At 37.3% G+C, this 19,116-nt stretch overlaps 1 long non-coding RNA gene across 1 annotated transcript in view; it reads right to left on the bottom strand.

Annotated features, from left to right (window-relative positions):
- Window positions 1-14,187: 14,187 nt before the first annotated feature.
- The window catches only part of LOC149209602 (uncharacterized), a 77,817-nt gene continuing 72,888 nt past the window's right edge, over window positions 14,188-19,116 (bottom strand). Inside the window, exon 2 of the long non-coding RNA XR_016252236.1 lies at window positions 14,188-14,289. This is a non-coding gene — a long non-coding RNA (uncharacterized LOC149209602). The remainder of the gene's footprint in view (window positions 14,290-19,116) is intronic.

The following is a 19,116-nucleotide window of genomic DNA, read 5'->3' as shown; positions in this document are numbered from 1 at the left end:
GAGTTGAACAACTTCAAGTGCAACGTGTGAGCCATAGCGTTCCTTCAATTTTGTAAGGCTTCGAAATCATTTGAAAATGGTGAAATATGGCGACTCACCTCTTCATTTACTGATGCTGCAATCAAGACATAAGCCTTGCTATTATTATTTTCCAAAATGGTGAATTTCTTGTCTGAGGTAGGCTATTCTAGCTCTTTGTCTCCGTCTCCAACACACTCCTTTCCACAGCTCTTTAAAAATGAGAGTGTGTTTGGTTTTCTGTGACCATTCTGGATAGTTCTCCTTGCCAATGAGAGTGACTCCCACAGTAGATATCAATGAATGCATTTTTTTAAAACTATGCATTGTAAGAAAAAATACTTCTGCTGCCAATATATAAAATATTTTCACTTATGGTGTTAAAGAAGAAAAATGCATTGTAATAGCAATATTCTGAAAAAGAAATGCAATTCTGGCCAAGAATGAAGTTCTAGTAAAAACTGCAATATGGAGGGAGCAACGTACTGGAGGGAGCAACTTACTAGAGGGAGCAGCGACAACATGGGAGGAAGAGCAGCAAAAACTTCATCTATCAAGTTTTGTATCGATATTTTATTAGGTCCTAATAACATATGTGGAATATAATGGTGAGCATGCCAATGATTACTACTGAGACAATTGCATTGACTAAGAAAAAGATGGATATGACACTAGATGAAGCAGCAAATATGTCCAAAAAAAAAAATCAAAAAACAAGGAAGCGCGAAGACAAGGAAGCATGGAATGAGAAATGTACATGGAGAAGCTCCCGGAATTCAGCATTAGAAATTTGTTGGCAAAGGCAACATATACAATGAGTCGCATTCAAAATGCTGCAAGAATGATTCTATGGGCTAGATAGCACACTAGGAGGACTGTTAGAGGCCTCATAAAACAATGCACTTCGAAGTATGGGAGTTTCAAGGGGATGTACACTAAGCTTTACACCAGTTATAACGTAGAGGTCAGAGAACTGAAGAATATGGCAGACTGCAGGACAAATTTCGAAAAAATCACAGAAGGGAGTTACAATAGCAGACTACAATGCCAAAAATGGAGTTGGCTCTAATACCATGTTAGGCTAGGAGGTAACTCCTCAAATGAGATTATGTATATTCATTTATGCTATTCATAGTTATATATATGAGGGAGTGACTGTTGAGTTTCATCTCCTAATGACTCTCCATTTTCTCTTATTATTTATTTACACTATTTACAATTGTTCACCCAATCCTTATGATTAGGTGTCAACACCCTCAGACACACAAGTAAGAGATGGGTCGTTTATGTTTTTTTTCAAAATCTACTCCCTCCTATAATTATAAGTTTGTATTTTTTATTTTGTCTTAGACTTATTTCTCATCCCTTAACTTCTTCTTTGTAGGTGCGTATGCTATCTGATGTTCAATCCTACGTTCACTGGGTAATTAGCTTCGTTTTCTACTGACTATTGTCTGCCCTATCATAGGTCGATGTTTGTTTGTTCCCCATTTTGTCACAGCTCATTTATTTTTCTTTCGAGTGCCACTTACTATTTTATTAAGCATTATTTTACCTTTACCATTCTCCCCTTCTATGGAGGTGGTGTGAGGTGGCAGCTGGGTCTACCTATATATAGAGATAAGATGGATCTAGGCTAGTTTAATAAGCTTACTATTGCTTTCTATTAATGCTCATTGCACCAAGAGAGGCTCTCTAGCCCAGTATGGAAGAGATGTTGTAATTTAAGTCATTTTGAAGATTATTCATACACTATAATTATTAAAATTTAACTCACTAAATAAAGTGGATTTATTTTTGGGAAACATTAAAGGTAATACTAATATTATTAAAATGATATTCAATTTATATATGAATAAATAAATAATATAAACATAAAAATAAATCTTTTGCACAAATATTACTTCCACAAAATACCAACCTAGATCCATCTTAACCCCGAATCTATCAAGCACATAGAGGGATCAAATCTCTTAAGATACAAATCTCTTTTAAAGTGAAAAATATTTAATCCCTTTTGGCGCTTGATAGATCTAGGCTTAATATGGGTATAGGTTGGTTTTTATATACACATATACCATATCTATGTTGAATCAATCTTTCCCTCTCTCTCTCCTCTATCTCCCTCTTCTCACCTTCTCTACTATCTCCCTCCCTCTCTCCTCCTTCTCTCAAGTCATCTCTCTTTCAAATATTTCACACATTTGAATTGGAATTTGCAACGTATTAGTAAAGGTTTGGTAGCACAACTTTTGTCAACAATGGGTGAAAAAGCAAAGCCGCCAGATTTTTTTTGTGCATGAGAGACAATAGATCTGATGACTATATGTTTGTGAGTATTCCAAGTGAAATGAGATAACCATCTATCTCCTCTATGGTCAAAGTCATTTCTTGTATTGTTTACCATAAACCAATTAAAGAAAAGCTTTTATAGATGATAATGTGGAGGTCATGAAAATGCTCCAAGGTATGGTTGTAGCTTCTGATTTAGTAACCAAAATTCCATATACTCAAGAAGGACTAGCATTTTGTATATGGTTGATGAAAAAATATAGGACTATGAACAATCCTTGTACTAGGTTGATTTGAGAGTGTTGGAAGCATTAGTGGTGGGGGGTGGGGTTCTCTTTTCCAAAGGGATCACTTACATTTTCATGTAAGGAACAAGGCATCGTTTATTTTCTTGAACTACATTATGGGTAAATCAGATATTTTAGCACAAACATGCATGCAAATTTTCCCTCCAGAAGCAAATATGTGTTAAATTATGAACTTCTTACTATTGATTTTGTCAAAGGCTAGCTCTATTTAGTAAGGAGAAAGCAATCGTAGGAGATTGGTAGAGGAAGAAGTCTATGGGGGATGATGTGTAGGGTATAACAAAGATAGTATTAGGCAAAGCAAAGCACATTGATTGGTTGTAAGCACAATACTGAAATGGGTAAGTATTCCCTCAACACATCACAATCGAAATCAATATGATGGAGAAAGAGTTCACTTTAATTTTAACCAACTCTTTTGTATTACTCTTATTACTCTTATTCCTTTTGTTGTATTCTTAATAATATTTTTGTGAAATGTTAATTTGTAGCTTTTAATATTGGTATGCAAAATTTTCATGATGTGAGTATGTTGCATGATATAGGACAACATTTTTTAATTTTTTCCGTTCTACTTTCACTGATTTCACACCTTCTTTTTGCTATTTATTTTCGCATGTTTTTAGCTTTACTATTCTTGCATTTCACCCTACCAGATTTTAAGGTTCAAGTGGTTGTGGTTATGTACTTTGAACCCCTTGGTGTGTTTTTGTCTTTACCTTCTTCTTGTGTATATTGTTTTGGAATTTTTAATTCATCTGATGTCTTTCTTTGAGTTGCGATCTTTCGTTTGTACAGAATTAGGTTTTTTAGTGCCTCCCAATCTATTATTGGTTATAGCTATGCTTCATAAGAAGAATATCTCAAAAGGAATGTTGTATTATTCTCTTATATATCTTTCTATTGGGTATTATTTCCATCATTTTTTAAAAATACTGAGTCTTTATACTTCACCCATAAAGTAGTAGGTATTAGAGTTAGAGCATTTGAAAGAGGGAGCACAACATTTGTGAGATCCCAATGTCTGAACTTTTACATCTATTTCATAGCCAGGAAAATGCTATTTTAACCTCACATTGTTTTTTGTGTGGAAGTTTTTCCCTTTTCTGTTGGACATAGTTCTTATTCTATGTCTTGTGATACACACTAGAAATATTTCCTAATGTATTCTTTACCACCAATGGAGTCCAAGTTTAATTCAAAGTTCATAACCACAACCACATTGTTGATGAATTATGGGTGAATATTAATTTATATTTGCACCATGAATAAATACTTTTCACCATAACTCGCACTAGACAAGCCCGAGAGCAACCAATTATCAAGTTTGAGGTTTGGAAGACATAATTTCAATAGTCTTCTTGATATTTGTGATATCAATGCAGATGAGGACCTTAAGCTTAAATGGAAGAAACCTTTAGTTTGATTATGTTTTGAGAAAATTTTATAATGAACTGTTTTAACAAACTGTTGTCTAATTGTTATAGGTAGGTTCCTCTAAGATGCATGAATGAAACTTACAATTTCATCATTACCCTACTCCATTCAACTTCAATGGAGTAGGGTAATGATGAAAACTACAAATTGTACATATTTCCAACTCTATAAAAATTAAAAGCACAGTACATACTACCCATTATTATTATTAGAGAAGGAAAAGAGTTGTGGTAAAAGTGTGGATTTTCATCTTGCAGATTTCTTTTATGATGACTTCAATGGATCGTTATATGTGACAGGCATATTTGAAAAAGATTTAGACAAATTTGAGACTAGCCACATCTATCCCATATGCAACTTTTTGGGCATTTGAATTTAGAGGTTATGGATGGTTGGAGCAAATGTCTTCAGTCTTGTCTTGGGTTGAATTCAAATGTAAATGAATGTGAGGCAGTGGTGGAACTTAGAAAAGTGAGAAGGATTTGTTGATAGTGGAAAAATTACTTAGATTGATCAATTCTATATTTTCTTTACAGGTGGGACAGATAAGTCAATAATGCAATGAAATCATACCAAATTCTTCTCATTTTTCAATCTGTAACTTGTTAAGTATGATGTTTTAAAATTGATGACATATCATCTGCAATTCATGTGATGATGTTTGTAAATATCTTATGTGGATCTTAATATGTGGGGCTTCCTCACATGAAGTGGCCACTATGTAAGAATTCATTGTTGTACCAAGTAATCATTTTTACATTTTGTGACATGGACATTGAAATGATATTTTCATGTTAAGAAGGATTATTTTGAGTGTTTCATGATGTATGCTTGGTCTTGGCCATACGTAATTTTGTGGTATATATTAATTGACTCTACTATATATATAAGAAATATTCTTTAAAAATGTGATGAAATTTACCACATATAAATTTATGAACCATAACTAATGCTTATATTGCTCATCATGTTGGGTCAGTGCAGTTTGGTTTCTTTCATATGCCCATATTAGTGTTGAAACCTAAGGATTCCAGTGGTGAATAGTGTTGGTTGGTACTACATTTCATTTATTATGGGTCATTGAGTTGTGTGTTTGGTAAGTTATGTCCACCATTCTGTATTAAAATTTTGAGATCCCATTTTATTATATTTTGACATGCAGGTAAAGGCCGAACATGGTTGATGGTATGTGCATATCTTGTATACACTAATACCCTTGTTGAGGAGGAATTGCAGCTGTATGCAAACTGATGAAGCCATGTAAATGAATAGGTATGCACTAATGCTGAGAGTATGATGACAAACTTTACATTATGAATTTTTATGACTTAAAATTTAATAAATCATCACCATTGGTTTAAAAAATATTTGTTTCTATTACACATTGCCAAAAAGTTAATATTCAAGAATCCATTAAGTATTTATATTGTGTGTTATAGAGGAGTGGTTAATAATGATAAGGACGCATTGTTTTAGTAAATTTCCATAACCATATGCTAAATTAGAAAATTGTACTCTCTATTTGACAAGAAATTCTTTCATTGCGTGTAATTCAAGAAGTTAAATCTTCTCATTCATGGGGTTGTTTGACACAGCTTCTATGTTGTCTACCTTATTTTCATTTTGAGATAGTATTTCCTTGCATTTGGGAAATGCTTCCAAAAAATTTTCATCCATTGAAGCCTTGATATCCTTCAATTTTCCCCACAGAAGAGCGTAGGGCCCTATCATGATCATAACTATGCCCAACACATTGTATTCAATGGATCAACACTATTTGTGAAACTATTAATCTCCATCTCCATTTCAATTTTAGGAATGATTGAAAAAGGGTTAAAAAATATCCTTTATGTTCTATAAATTCAACATATTAATATAAATTCAATAATATATAATTTCAACATAGTGAGTAGGTAGTTAAAAATGTTAAATATTTTTTTTTTTTTATATTACGCCTAACACCTACATATCTCCTTATAATGAGATGTAGAGAGTTTCTCCACACAATGATTTATTTTCAAATCATAATGTAGATAATGGATAAAATTATTCATTTATAAATTACATTTTTTTTAGTTACAATTTATAATTCTTTTTAAAATTATTTATTTTTCATAATAAATTTAAGGTTTTTGGTTAATGTCATTTGATGCCTCAAAATTCTCTTGGAACTTTTCAGACATCGATTTGCCAAATTGGGTCCTACCAATAGAAATGGTCTTATGCGCTGATTTTTCCACTTTTTCCACTCTAAAAGCATCGACATGAATGAAAAACAATATAATGATCCAATCTAGGTCAACGGTGTGGATGTTGAGGACCGAGTTACAATTTCCATGGTAGATGACATGGAAGTACATATTTTTAACATACTGATAAGAAATCATTAACATCCGAAAACCTAAAAATCTAGAAGAATTGGATATGATTGCAGGAAGGATAAAATATAAACCAAGATTTGGATATGACCTAGCAAGCCAAGGTGTCTGGCTTGCGAATGTCGTGCAATATCATGATGAGTCATGGGTGTGAGACTACTATGTGTCTCTGGCATAAAATGGTACATCTTATGAGTTCCATAACATTGTTCCTAGAGCTTATAATGAGATGAGAAAGCTCTCGATGAGTAGAAGATGATAATGACCTCCGATTGGGTGTGTTACATTGTGTATGCTTTGAAACTTTGAAATCTTTGGCATTATGAAATAACAACCCATATTTGTTGGGATTCGGCCATGAACCACTTGGTGAAAATATATTATATTGTTGAGATATGAATAGACAATATGTGACTCATATTGAATTAAGGTCATCACAAATCAACGGGGTTACCCTCTACAATGATTGTCCTACCCATGGGAGTTATCTTCCTTCTCTTCTTTTGTCATAGGTTCAATCATTCCATAATGTATGTAGAACAATCTATTTGTGCACACAATAATAACTATATATGAATGATTTTCTTCAACTAAATAATTCATAATATAATTTGAGTTTGTGATTCTGAGCACAAACACAAATTTTCCACTCACGATAATGCTTCTTAAAGTCTAGGCTTCCATTCAAATATACTATGTTACGAAATAACATTTTTTCTATGAAAGCATAAACTCATTCTTATAATAACCAAATTAGCTTGTTACAACTCGATAAATTAATTTGTATTGCAATTAATTAATTTGAGTAAATTTACATCTTCTCAATTTATTAAAAACCAAACTTCTAACCTTAGTTTTGAATTTCCTTTATAACGAAAACTCAAGCCATGAAAGTTAATATAAGTTGATGTTTGTGAGACCTTTATAATGTAAGTTGTATTGTAATTTAATTCATTTGAGTAAATTAAAAAAATATCTTCTCCCCTCGACCAGCATGTGAGCTGGCAGACAGAGCCATTAAGGTTGTCATAATGAAAAGCATAAGAAGGGATGGTTCCATCGCCTCCCGCATGTTTGACATGCAGGTCGTGGTGGTTTTCGGCAGGCTTAAGGCAAGCAAGAGGAGGGAAGGTGGAATTTGCATGCAATTGAGTTTACTGACTGCAAAGAGAGAGAATAATTTGGAGGGTGTAAGCACAGAGGTGACGACGATTAAAGAAGAGCGGCGACTTCGCAAAGAGATGAGATATGACGTCTTCAAACATAGATAATCGGGTATGTTATCTGGCTCAGCCTACATTCTGTTATGCTTCCCTACATTTGGTCTAGTAACTGGGGCTTTCATGGGGGCACGGGGTATATGTGGCGAGTAACTGGGGTAGGGGAATTAGCCTGGAGGAGGTGGTCTGTGGGAACAATCCCAATTCTATTGGGTTTGCTTGGTTGTCTCTTAAGTTTGGCATTCTACTATCTGGCATGGGGATTATAGGGATGGGATGGGAGGGAGACTGCCTCAGTGATTTGTTGTTTATTGTATGCCTAGAAAACCTAGGAGTTGAAGGTAAGGAAGTGGCAATTATCGTTGCGGTTGGACCACTCCAATTCCTAAAATGCTCTAATGCCAAGCCCCTAAGGAGCGTTAGGCGAGGGAAGACTGTCGCAAGTCAGGGTCTTCTTTAATGGGGGGAATTGGCACGCAGAGAATCCTAGCCAGGCTAGCTTAAGCCAGTTGCTAGGAAGTCGGGTGGTGAGTAAGCTAGGGGCATGATGCCTTGTGGGTGTTGGGGTTCAGATGTCAGGTTGCGGGGAGGATCTGAGTCATGCTAAGCAGAGGCTAAGTCAAGGGGAATGGGGGCAAAGGTAGTCAACGAGGGGCAATGGAGATGAGGGGCACAGTTCCTTCAGGCTTGACCTCTAGGTTACAAGTTTGGTGGGTGGCCATGCACCTCACATCCAAGACCATAGTCACAACGCGAGCAAGGCAGGGGTCATGCATGGGCATCTCAGGAGTCTCGGGTGGAGGTCCTTATGCTTGAGGGTTATGCACATAAATCGTGGGTGACAGATTTGTTGTATTGTCAGAATTGTGGGATGAAGGCAATTCAAAAATTAACATTTTAGAAATTATGGTTTCTTGCTTCCACAACAGGTCAGTTGGGAGGTAACTTTCCTTATCCAAGAAAAGCACAAAGGTTTGTTTTAGACCAATGTTTGAAGGTGCCCGGAAGGTACAGGGGTATTGTGGCTATGGTTCGAGCAACGATTACCAAGGGCTGCAGGAAGAGACTGTGAGGGAGAGAGGCCGATGTTGAGCCAAGCACCACGGGCAAACGTCGAGGCAGGAAGCTCATAACGAACCTGATCCAACAAACGGCAGTTGCGTATGCAGGGAGCACCATAGGGGAAATCAAACGGCTCATAGCCGAATGAGAGGAAAATATAAATCGTCAAGTGAGTGTGGAGCCAACAGACACAGAGGATTGGAAGATCCTGATTCCAGACTCAGGACACACCAAAGGTCAAGAGGCACAATACAAATAGTCCATTTATCTGTATTGGCTCATGAAATGCCTTCTGGGCAAGGCCATGGAGAAAATTTGGATGACTGTTGTCTAGGACTTTCCAAATTATAAATAGGACTTTCAAAAACTACAATTTCAATTGCAGAAGTAGGATGGCCACCTAGATCATATAGAGAAACATTTCCCATGCCTATTCGTGCTAACTGAGATTCCAGGCTCCAACGCGAAAGATACGGCCCTGGTGGCTTCCGCTTCCACCGAATAGGAGGAATATAATGTTGACTCTTAGTCCTTTTTTTTAGTTGTTTTCATGCAGATAGCTTCTAATTTACAGTTTACAGTCATATATATGTATAGACAACTAGAATATGGTTGTAGACATGACTATCAAGTTTATATAGCTTGGATAGATAGAATAAGTATTTTTTGCTACTAGACAACTTAAACTGCAGTTAGGTGGTCAATAGACGTGGTTTCCCACTAATCAAGTTGAGACCGCCTAACCAGTATATATGTGTGTAACTTGCTTACTTATTTTAGAATGAACAAGAAGGATCTACCAAGCTTAACAAAAAAAAAAACTGTCTTCTCAATTTATTAAACACCAAATTTCGAAGCTTAGTTTTGAATTTCCTTTATAGCCAAAACTCAAGTCATGAAAATTAATATAAATTGATGTTTGTAGGTTTTTGCAATGTAGCTAGAGTACTTGTATTTCAACAACGTTCCAATAACTCCACTAGGTGTTTCTATGGTCTTCTTACCTATTTTATATTTGAATAGTACTTGATTTTTGAAGTGAAATAAATATTTATATGCCTTCCTCTTAACCTTTGTATGGTTGCAATAAAAACCTAATGTTATAAGGAAATAAATTCCAAGCATTTGCACTTCCACTTCAAGTTTAAATGAATGTCTAATAACTCATAGATTGTTCAATGCAATTTAAATGCTACTCTTTATTGAACATAGAAAAATATTTGAGATGTTGGCCTTGATATTTGGATTTATATTCTTAAAAGCTTATCTTTATGGTATGTTAATATTGTATCTAAAATGACAAGGATTGAGAAAGTAAGGTGCATATGCTACCATCTATTTGTTTCCTACAGAAAAGTTGTAAACTCTCTTATAGTTATGCAATTTGTAAGATTTTAAGATCATGATGATCATTTACAATGATAAATTAAAAGTTATAATTGATAAATAATAATTTAAATTAAAATAAATTATAAGAGTTTACACAATTTTATATATTATATTGATTAATATAATTAATAATTAAAATAGAATATTTATATATAAATTAATTTTTAATAAATATTAATGAAAATAACTCATAAATATTAAGTAACTAGTTATTATATAAATAAAAGAAAGCAATTATTAATAAATTTATTAATAAGATATCTATTTCTTTATAACTATCTATCAATAGAAATAAATGTATAAGTTTTCATGATTAGTAATGGAGTATATATATAAAGCATCTCTCAATCTATATGAAATAAAGTATTAATATATTATATTAATAAAATATTTACTTCTTTCAAATTATCTATTAATAAAAAATCAATTTATAAGTTTTTATGGTTATTTATACTATAAGAAAATCAAGTTATAAGTTTTTATGGTTTGTTGCTCTATATATAAAATATTTCTTTCAATTTATATGAAATATTTATATAACAATATAGATATTTATGTGTATAAAAATACTTGTTTAAATAAAAATATTTATTATATAATTATGCTAGCAAATATTTTATCACAATTTAATTAATTTTAATTTTATTATAGAAAAAAATAAATTAAACATAGAATTGATATAATTAAAAAAAAAAAACAAACAAAATAAAACAAAACATTTCATGCATTAAAAACGAAGTGTTCATATTTGGTGTGAACGCCAGGCGAGCTAGTTCCCTAAACGTACCTCTATGATCTGTAATTATAAAAAATAATAATATTAGCGCACCACATGGATAATAATAGTAACCTCCACATCGTTGAAAGCAAGTCGGCCATCTAGTTTCTGCATCGATATATTTGGCTTGCAGCGCCTTCTAACATAATCTTCTGGAATATAAACATCCATAGCCAGCCGCCGGCGGGAGGTTATCACAAAAAAGAAAAGGGCCAAACTGCGATAAAAGCTTAATTAATCAAAAGCACCATATATTGGAATAAATAAAATAGCCCTTCGAAATTCAATGGGTTTTAACATTAATTTCGCCAGACTGGGTTACGTATTGTATGACTGCAAACATTATTTATTGGCCATCATGCCCATGGGGATCATCTGGCATCCGGATAAGCCATGGACGATGCGTCAACCCATTCCCGCAACCGTTAATTGGGAAGTGTGTTTTGCCTGAGAAATTATATACACGGGTTTACGGTGAAAGCAAATGTCAGAATCCTCCGCTGTTACGGTCACTGTCAATGCATTCAATACCCTATAGCATAGGAAATATGGCTCGCCATTCATTCACCATTCATTCACTGTTTCTCTAGTTCCTGTTTAACAACAATCCGTCTCCGTCTTTGCCTCTGAGAATGCTAGTGGCCTCCACGTATTCCGCTGCTGGCGACAACTCGATGTGAGCATGCTGCTTGGTTTCTATTTCGAACTGAAAGGAACGCGATGCGAAACGGTGCCAGTCAAATGGTTTCGAATTGGGTATGAATTACGCAAGTTTCAAAGTTTTTCGTCCACAGAGTCCTTCTCTTGAACGTCAACGATCAGATATAACTATCACCTCGTTCAAACTTTACGATGGCCAGGGGCACGAAAGTTCAACCCTTCTCAGCTAATCGAAACTCGGTCAATACAAGCACTGTACGATGATTCAGAAAAGCACAAATTCTCGGGATCGAAGTCTCTTTCTGCAGCGCTGTAAGACTTCTGACTAAAGGCAATAGTCCACTGCACAAACGATTTTATTATCAATAAATTTGAACCTCTGAATTAGTTCAAGGGTCCATACCTCAGACTCACCTCACCTCCCCGCTAATACGTCTTTTACTCAATAAACTTCGACAGCCAATCTGATAACAGGTTAGGGAAATAAGGAAAGAATACTTCGTAGAAATGGGTAAAAATATACGTTTGTAACCGTTGTGGTTAACACCACAACTTAGATTTTCAGCATATATCGATATTGCAGGGTTCGGTAGTACGTCTTTCACTCAATAAACTTGGACAACCAATCTGATAACAGGTTAGGGAAATCAGGAAAGAATACTTCGTAGAAATGGGTAAAAATATACCTTTGTAACCGTTGTGGTTAACACCACAACTTAGATTTTCAGCATATATCGATATTGCAGGGTTCCTTCATTATTTAAAGATGACAACGTCAAAGCAACTGCAATTGTTGAATGTCTGACCAGATCACAGCTTCTGCATGTTCGGCCCCCAATCCTCGTCGGCTTCGATAAAGTACAGGTGGTCTCAGTTGGTCTAATGTTTTGCTGACAGACTTGTATTTTTCGTTCTGTTTTAATATTCCAGTTAACAACACGTCCAACGACGAATCAAAGAGATAACCGTTTTGCCCCCAACGCGCCACAATGCGTTGACTAACAATCTTCTGCAAAATCTCCCGTCCAAAGTTCTGGATGGCCACAAAACTAGTGGCTCATCAATCAACATGCGGATAAACTACGCAAAGTTCTGATCGCCAGAAAACAAGTGGCTCATCAATCAACAGGCGGATAAACTACGCAAAGTTCTGATCGCCACAAAACTAGTGGCTCATCAATCAACAGGCGGATAAACTACCCAAAGTTCTGGATGGCCACAAAACTAGTAGCTCATGGCTCATCAATCAACAGGCGGATAAACTACCCAAAATTCTGGATCGCCACAAAACTAGTGGCTCATTAATCAACAGGCGGATAAACTACCCAAAGTTCTGGATTGCCACAAAACTAGTGGCTCATCAATCAACAGGAGGATAAACTACCCCAAAGTTCTGGATCGCCACAAAACTAGTGGCTCATCAATCAACACGCTAATAAACTTCCCGCTCTGATACTACTGTAAATACAAAAGCTGGTAAACCAAATCAAATATATATTATTTAATTTTAATTATTTTTTTTAATGATGTACATTATGTATATATTAATACATAAGAAAATAATTGAATTAATTTCTTGGGATTTTTGGACTCCAATAACTACCTTAAAAAACCCAAAATTAATCTAGGAAATTAACTATGTAACCACTTATACAAGGCTTCTCTGCTCTGCCCAAATTTTCAGGATTGCTGTTAGACTAGACGTAGAATGGATTGTTGTCAAAGTATACCTAGTTTCTATGCCGATATTTTGAGAATTGGGTTTTATAATATTTTATTTTAGCTAGCGTGGCTAGCTTAGTTAATGGTAAAGAGTGTTTCTAAATTTTTGATTGATTTTATGTCTTACAAAGCCCTCTTGGAATTAGGTTGTTTTAATATATCTAGAGAGTATAATGATGCTTTAATATATCTAGAGAGTACAATGATAATAATAAGGATTAGGCTGCTTTAATCTATCCTGAGAGTATAATGAGTGGAGTTGATTCGGTTGCTCAAGATGTCAAATTGTCACTCCCGCCCGTTTGTTTGGGTTATCTGTAGATTCGATCGTTTTTGTACCTTTTTTTTTTATTTCAATACAGTACTAGGCTTAAACTTCTATTTTGGTTACAGACTGAGAATTTCTAATTGACCGATGAATTATATTAAATAATTTATATCTTCATGTAAATCTTTTTAAAACAGACTGGTATCTATATACATATATATAATTATTTTGTTCAGAAAACATAATATGCAAAAAGAGAATACAAAATGACAGTTTCCCTCCAATCATACTATTACACTTAAAAGATTATGTGATGCTGTTATATCCATAATAATAGAAGATATACATAATCTAAGTTGAATTTATAAATAGATAAAGATAACATAAATGCATTTTTTCATAAACTTAAATAAACATTTGAATTCTTTTATATATATATATATATCTATATATATATATATATAAATTTACATTATTTTTGAACAATAATATAAAATTAAATTAATAAAGTACATATAAAACTTAATTCTGTCTTAATACATATATCGAATCAATGGTACTGGTTGCCTGAATCAACCTATCTTTATGAGAGACAAACTCCCATAAACAGCGTCTTTGATTATTGTAAGGGCAAGCCATAAAAATATTGAAGTCCATGGTGTTGTAAGCAAAATATGTATCTAGTCACTCTTTGATTTTTCAATTTCGTGGAGGAGGACGGTCTCGAGGACACCAGCCGCAACAAAGGAAGGATAAGCTGCATCAAATGGTCATTTCTGTTAGCAAGATATCAAACTTAGTAAACCAAATTCAAACCACCAAAAACTACATGATTGAAAAAAATCAGATATCTCAACATTCAGAATGTCGCATTAATATTTTCAGATATACCGTGCATCTAACCAACCGCAAGGGCCGCAGCACCCACCATCAGAACTAGGAATGTCACGCCCCTACACCTACGATAGTCTTTCAACCGCTTATAGCGAGGTGCGGCACCACCGAATACTTTCTTTTCACCAATATTTATGTTCGCGGACTACGCCTAACATTCCACTTATCCTACTTAGTTTTTGTTTCGCAACCAATTATTATTAATGTGTTCCTTTATACCAAGGAATACCCATACACATTCATTATCAACAACATTATACAAGAGAAATGCACAACAGTATAAAGGGAGGGGCAACTCCCTGCAATATGAGTATACCCGAATCAATATATTATACAATCTTCACTTTTACAATGTACAAGTTAAATCTTGGGAAACCCCAAATTTACACTTAGCCAATTTTCACAACTTCAGCAACATCGGTTGCCCGGCTCGTCGGCACCTCCGCATGGTCGCCGCACGACTCACCAACCCTTCGTTCACCTTGTCACACGATCGTGTTGTTTTCCCAACTTGGGCGCGCCTCCAAGTCGCCACACACGGGCGCCTCCAACCGAGACACACTTCCGTTCACAACCCAACACACCAACAAGTCTTCATGCACACTTGCACGATGGGCGGGCGCTCACCCGAGTCGCCAAGACACCCACACCAAGCCTTCGCACAAACGGGCGCTCCTCCGTTTCACCGTCGGGCGCCTTCGCACAAATCCGGCACCACACCCGTGCACGCCTCAACTGACCACCAGACGCATCTTGCCCGCACCTTCACCCAACACCAAGTGCAACCTTCCACCGTGCGACTCACCCAAGAATCGGCGCATGAGATGTGCGCCTTCACCTTCTTGTCTTGCGCACTAGAATTTGCACACTACTCTTTTGTGGGAAGATGACAAGTGATGGTTCGATGTCCAAATGACTCCATACGTTCAACAATATATACTAAAGCTTGGGGCTAAGTCTGGCACCCGGCCGACTTGCCCAACGCCCCAACGCTATCATAAAACTTCGCTTTAACTCATCGGCTTTCCTTCCCTTCGTAGGTCGGCCTCCAACATATCGTTCACCACTCCAAGCGTTATATAAACCCATCGATCTCCATATATCGTCACATATGTTCGCATGAGTATCGTCGCATAAGTGTCGCACAACTGCAGCTCGCCCTCCAACCGGTTGCTCGCCCACGGTCGCACATCACCCGAACGCGGTTGCACTTCAGGCAGAACCGCAGGATGTTACATCCTCCTCCACCTAAAGTTGTTGTCGTCCTCGACAACATATCATCCGGGTAGCCATCCACCAAGATCATCAATATCCATGATGTCAACTCCTCCACATACTGCAACATCTCTACAACATATGTAGAACCACCGTCTCCGTCATGTCTCGCCTCGGCAACCATCTGTCACCAAGATCACCATACCAAGGTATACACCTCATCGATATGTCATACATCAGAGATCATCTCAATCCATGATCATCGATCACCCTGTCACAATCTCCACATGCTACTCTCCACCGTGGAAGGCTGGCCCCTCCATCTAAGCTACATGCCCACTGCAACATCCTGTGTCGACCTCATCATGTGTCATCATGTGAACTGCTGCCGTGGTACTCCAACATAATGCTAACACATCTCTGTACATTGTCGACCCCCATGTCTGAACTAGTCGGGTGATCAATCCAACTATCACACTCAAACCATGAGAATGCACATCCTCATGCCACCATCATTTGTTTCTCATAACATCCTGTCACATCCTCAACTCGATCAAGAATCCATCTCCACATAAGTCTAAGCCATGCTCAGGTCCATGAAGTAGCCCTCATCTCATCTGCAACATGCTGTCCATGATGGTTGGTGTCAATGTGCTACATGAAATCAGCCACATCTATCCCAACATCATCCATATGTGTATCTCTTCCATATGAAGAGACCATCTCATCAAACCGACTCTCGATGTGCCACATCCAGGTCCATGAAGCAACCTCCATCATATTTGCAATGTGTTATCCCTCAAGTCTGCCATAGAAACAAGTATATACCTGTCTCATCTATCCATGTGCTGCCCATGATCATAGATCAATCAGCCCTCATGTGTCAAAAGTGGTTGAGTCTCGGCTCAACCCATGCCCAAGTGTTGCCACCAAGGCATCATCATCGTTGTAACTCCGTTGCTCCAAAGTGTCCCCAAGTCCACCATATATGAAGTCCCCAAAAGTCACAAAAATCTCATGTCATCATGAGTTCCATAAACCATCCCCAACCAACACCTCAGCAAGCATACAAGTCTTGGCCCAAAGGTCTCTGCAAGATGCCTTAGCTCTCCATGTAGTAGGAATGCTCCATAGTTTGCTCACAATCCCATCCAAGTTCATGGCCTTGTTGTACAAGAGTGCACAACCTCTCCATTGGCTCATAAGTAATAAGTCTCCATGTCACATCAACAAATCCACCTGCACAACATCCCTGCATTGGCACTCCTCATTGGATGCTCATAAGTGACACCTCTATAAGTGCTCCTGCATAATGCCCCTGCATAAGACTGCCATGCTCCATGTCTCCAACCTGATTTCCATGACTAAGTTGCCCATGTAGTCCAACCAAGTAGACCCATCACAACAATCAGTCATCCTCATCCAAGTCTGCAATCTTCGGTCTAGTGAACTCGGTCACCCAACCATATCATCATCACATGAGTCTCTCCATCATAGCTCCTCCACTGAAGGTTCCACCAAGACTATCTCTTGGTCTCGGCCATGAGAAGTCCACCCAAGCAACTCAAGTGTGTGCCCTCCAATCTGTCCATGAGTCATGCCGGGCACTTAGCCAATTCTCCATGTGGCTAAAGCATGACCCAATCCTCCGCAATGATCATCATGTTCCTCCCTTGTCACGGGCCTTTGCACCTTCTACCATAAGGTCACAAACAACCCCAACAAGTCCTGCAACAATCAACAATCCTTGCTTCTCCATACAAGGTCTCATCATAGTCATCCATGGCAAGATCCTCCATAGCATCGACAAACTGGCTTTGCCTTTCCCTGCATACGGTCCATCTACCAAATGCTCAAGTGAAACACAAGTATCAATACTTACTTCATCATCATGAGGCTCCTCCATGTGAGTATCCTCATCCATCCATGTCTGCAAACTGCACGATCCTGGTCCAACTTGAATGACTTCAAGCTCATCCTCCATCGTTGTCACATCTGCAACATCCTCAATCATCACGACTTCCTCTTCCTTGTCAGCACAATCTGCAACTTCACCTTGCTCCATTGTCCAACCAAGTTGAAGAAGTTCATCTTCAACATTTTTTTCCAAGACTTGAAGTTCCTTTCGAATCCGGGGATTCTCTTCTTTCATCCGCTTCAACCTGTATAAGGTAAGCAAGAGCTTCCCTTCGCATTCTTCCAAACCTGCCATGTCTTGTCGTTCAGCTTGGCCCAAGCACTAAGCTTCACCCTTGATAAACTTGTTTTACCATTCACCAACTTCACCCAGTTCCCTCCAACCATGAATCGACCCTTGTTCCACTTGTATGTGAAACTAGCTCCCTTCACCTGCAAGTACCTGCTTCCATTGCCATCAACTGTCAAGTGCATCCACACCTGCACTTCGTCACGTACCAGCTCTGATACCACCTGTCACGCCCCTACACCTGCAATAGTCTTTCAACCGCTTATAGCGAGGTGCGGCACCACCGAACACTTTCTTTTCACCAATACTTATGTTCGTGGACTACGCCTAACATTCCACTTATCCTACTTAGTTTGTTTTTCGCAACCAAGTATTATTAATGTGTTCCTTTATACCAACGAATACCCATACACATTCATTATCAACAGCATTATACAAGAGAAATGCACAACAGTATAAAGGGAGGGGTAACTCCCTGCAATATGAGTCTGCCCGAATCAATATATTATACAATCTTCACTTTTACAATGTATAAGTTAAATCTTGGGAAACCCCAAATTTACACTTAACCAATTTTCACAACTTCGGCAAACTCGGTTGCCCAGCTCGTCGGCACCTCCGCACGATCGTCGCACGATTCACCAACCCTTCGTTCACCTTGTCACACGATCGTGTTGTTTGCTTGTGTCATCCATGAGGATGGCAAAAATTGACAATCCACTTGGATCACAAAATTTAATATTAAGACAAATAGCCATGAATAGCTTGAGTCTACTATCATCGGGCTATTGTGGCTGTAAAATGAATAGGCATGCCTTTTCCCTTACATCATATTGACCCTTTTGCAGATTTTGGCAAAATAAGCTCGACGCTTATTAATTCAGCATTAATAAATTTAATTTTGTCATACGGCTAAAATAATTGTAGGATCTAGTTGAGACCGGAGCCAGAAAATCGAGGGAAATCTTTTTCTAGAGATTACATTGCTTTTATTCATTCCCCATCTTGGCTTTATCTGGTCCGAATTATATTAATGGGTTTTTTCTACAGGGCTTGACGTTTCCGCTAGGTTCCACTAACCTTCCTTGGGGAAATGAAAGAAACGATTCGGCCCCGAGAAAGCTAGGAGGGAGGTGACCCACTACACAACCAAGCAAGCCTGAGATAACCCCACCGCAGAAGCCACCGACCTAGCGGAAAGGATTAAGCCGAGGTGGTGGATATTCTGATGACAGCACCGAGGTGGTAGATAAAGTTGTTCATGGTTGT

The sequence above is a fragment of the Pinus tabuliformis genome, chromosome 1_2 (assembly GCF_031772625.1).
Source record: "Pinus tabuliformis cultivar Carrire ecotype Pingquan chromosome 1_2, CPIR1, whole genome shotgun sequence".
NCBI classification, from domain to species: Eukaryota; Viridiplantae; Streptophyta; class Pinopsida; order Pinales; family Pinaceae; genus Pinus; species Pinus tabuliformis.
Note: the sequence above shows the minus strand (reverse complement) of the source record. Positions and strands in the feature narration are given on the sequence as shown.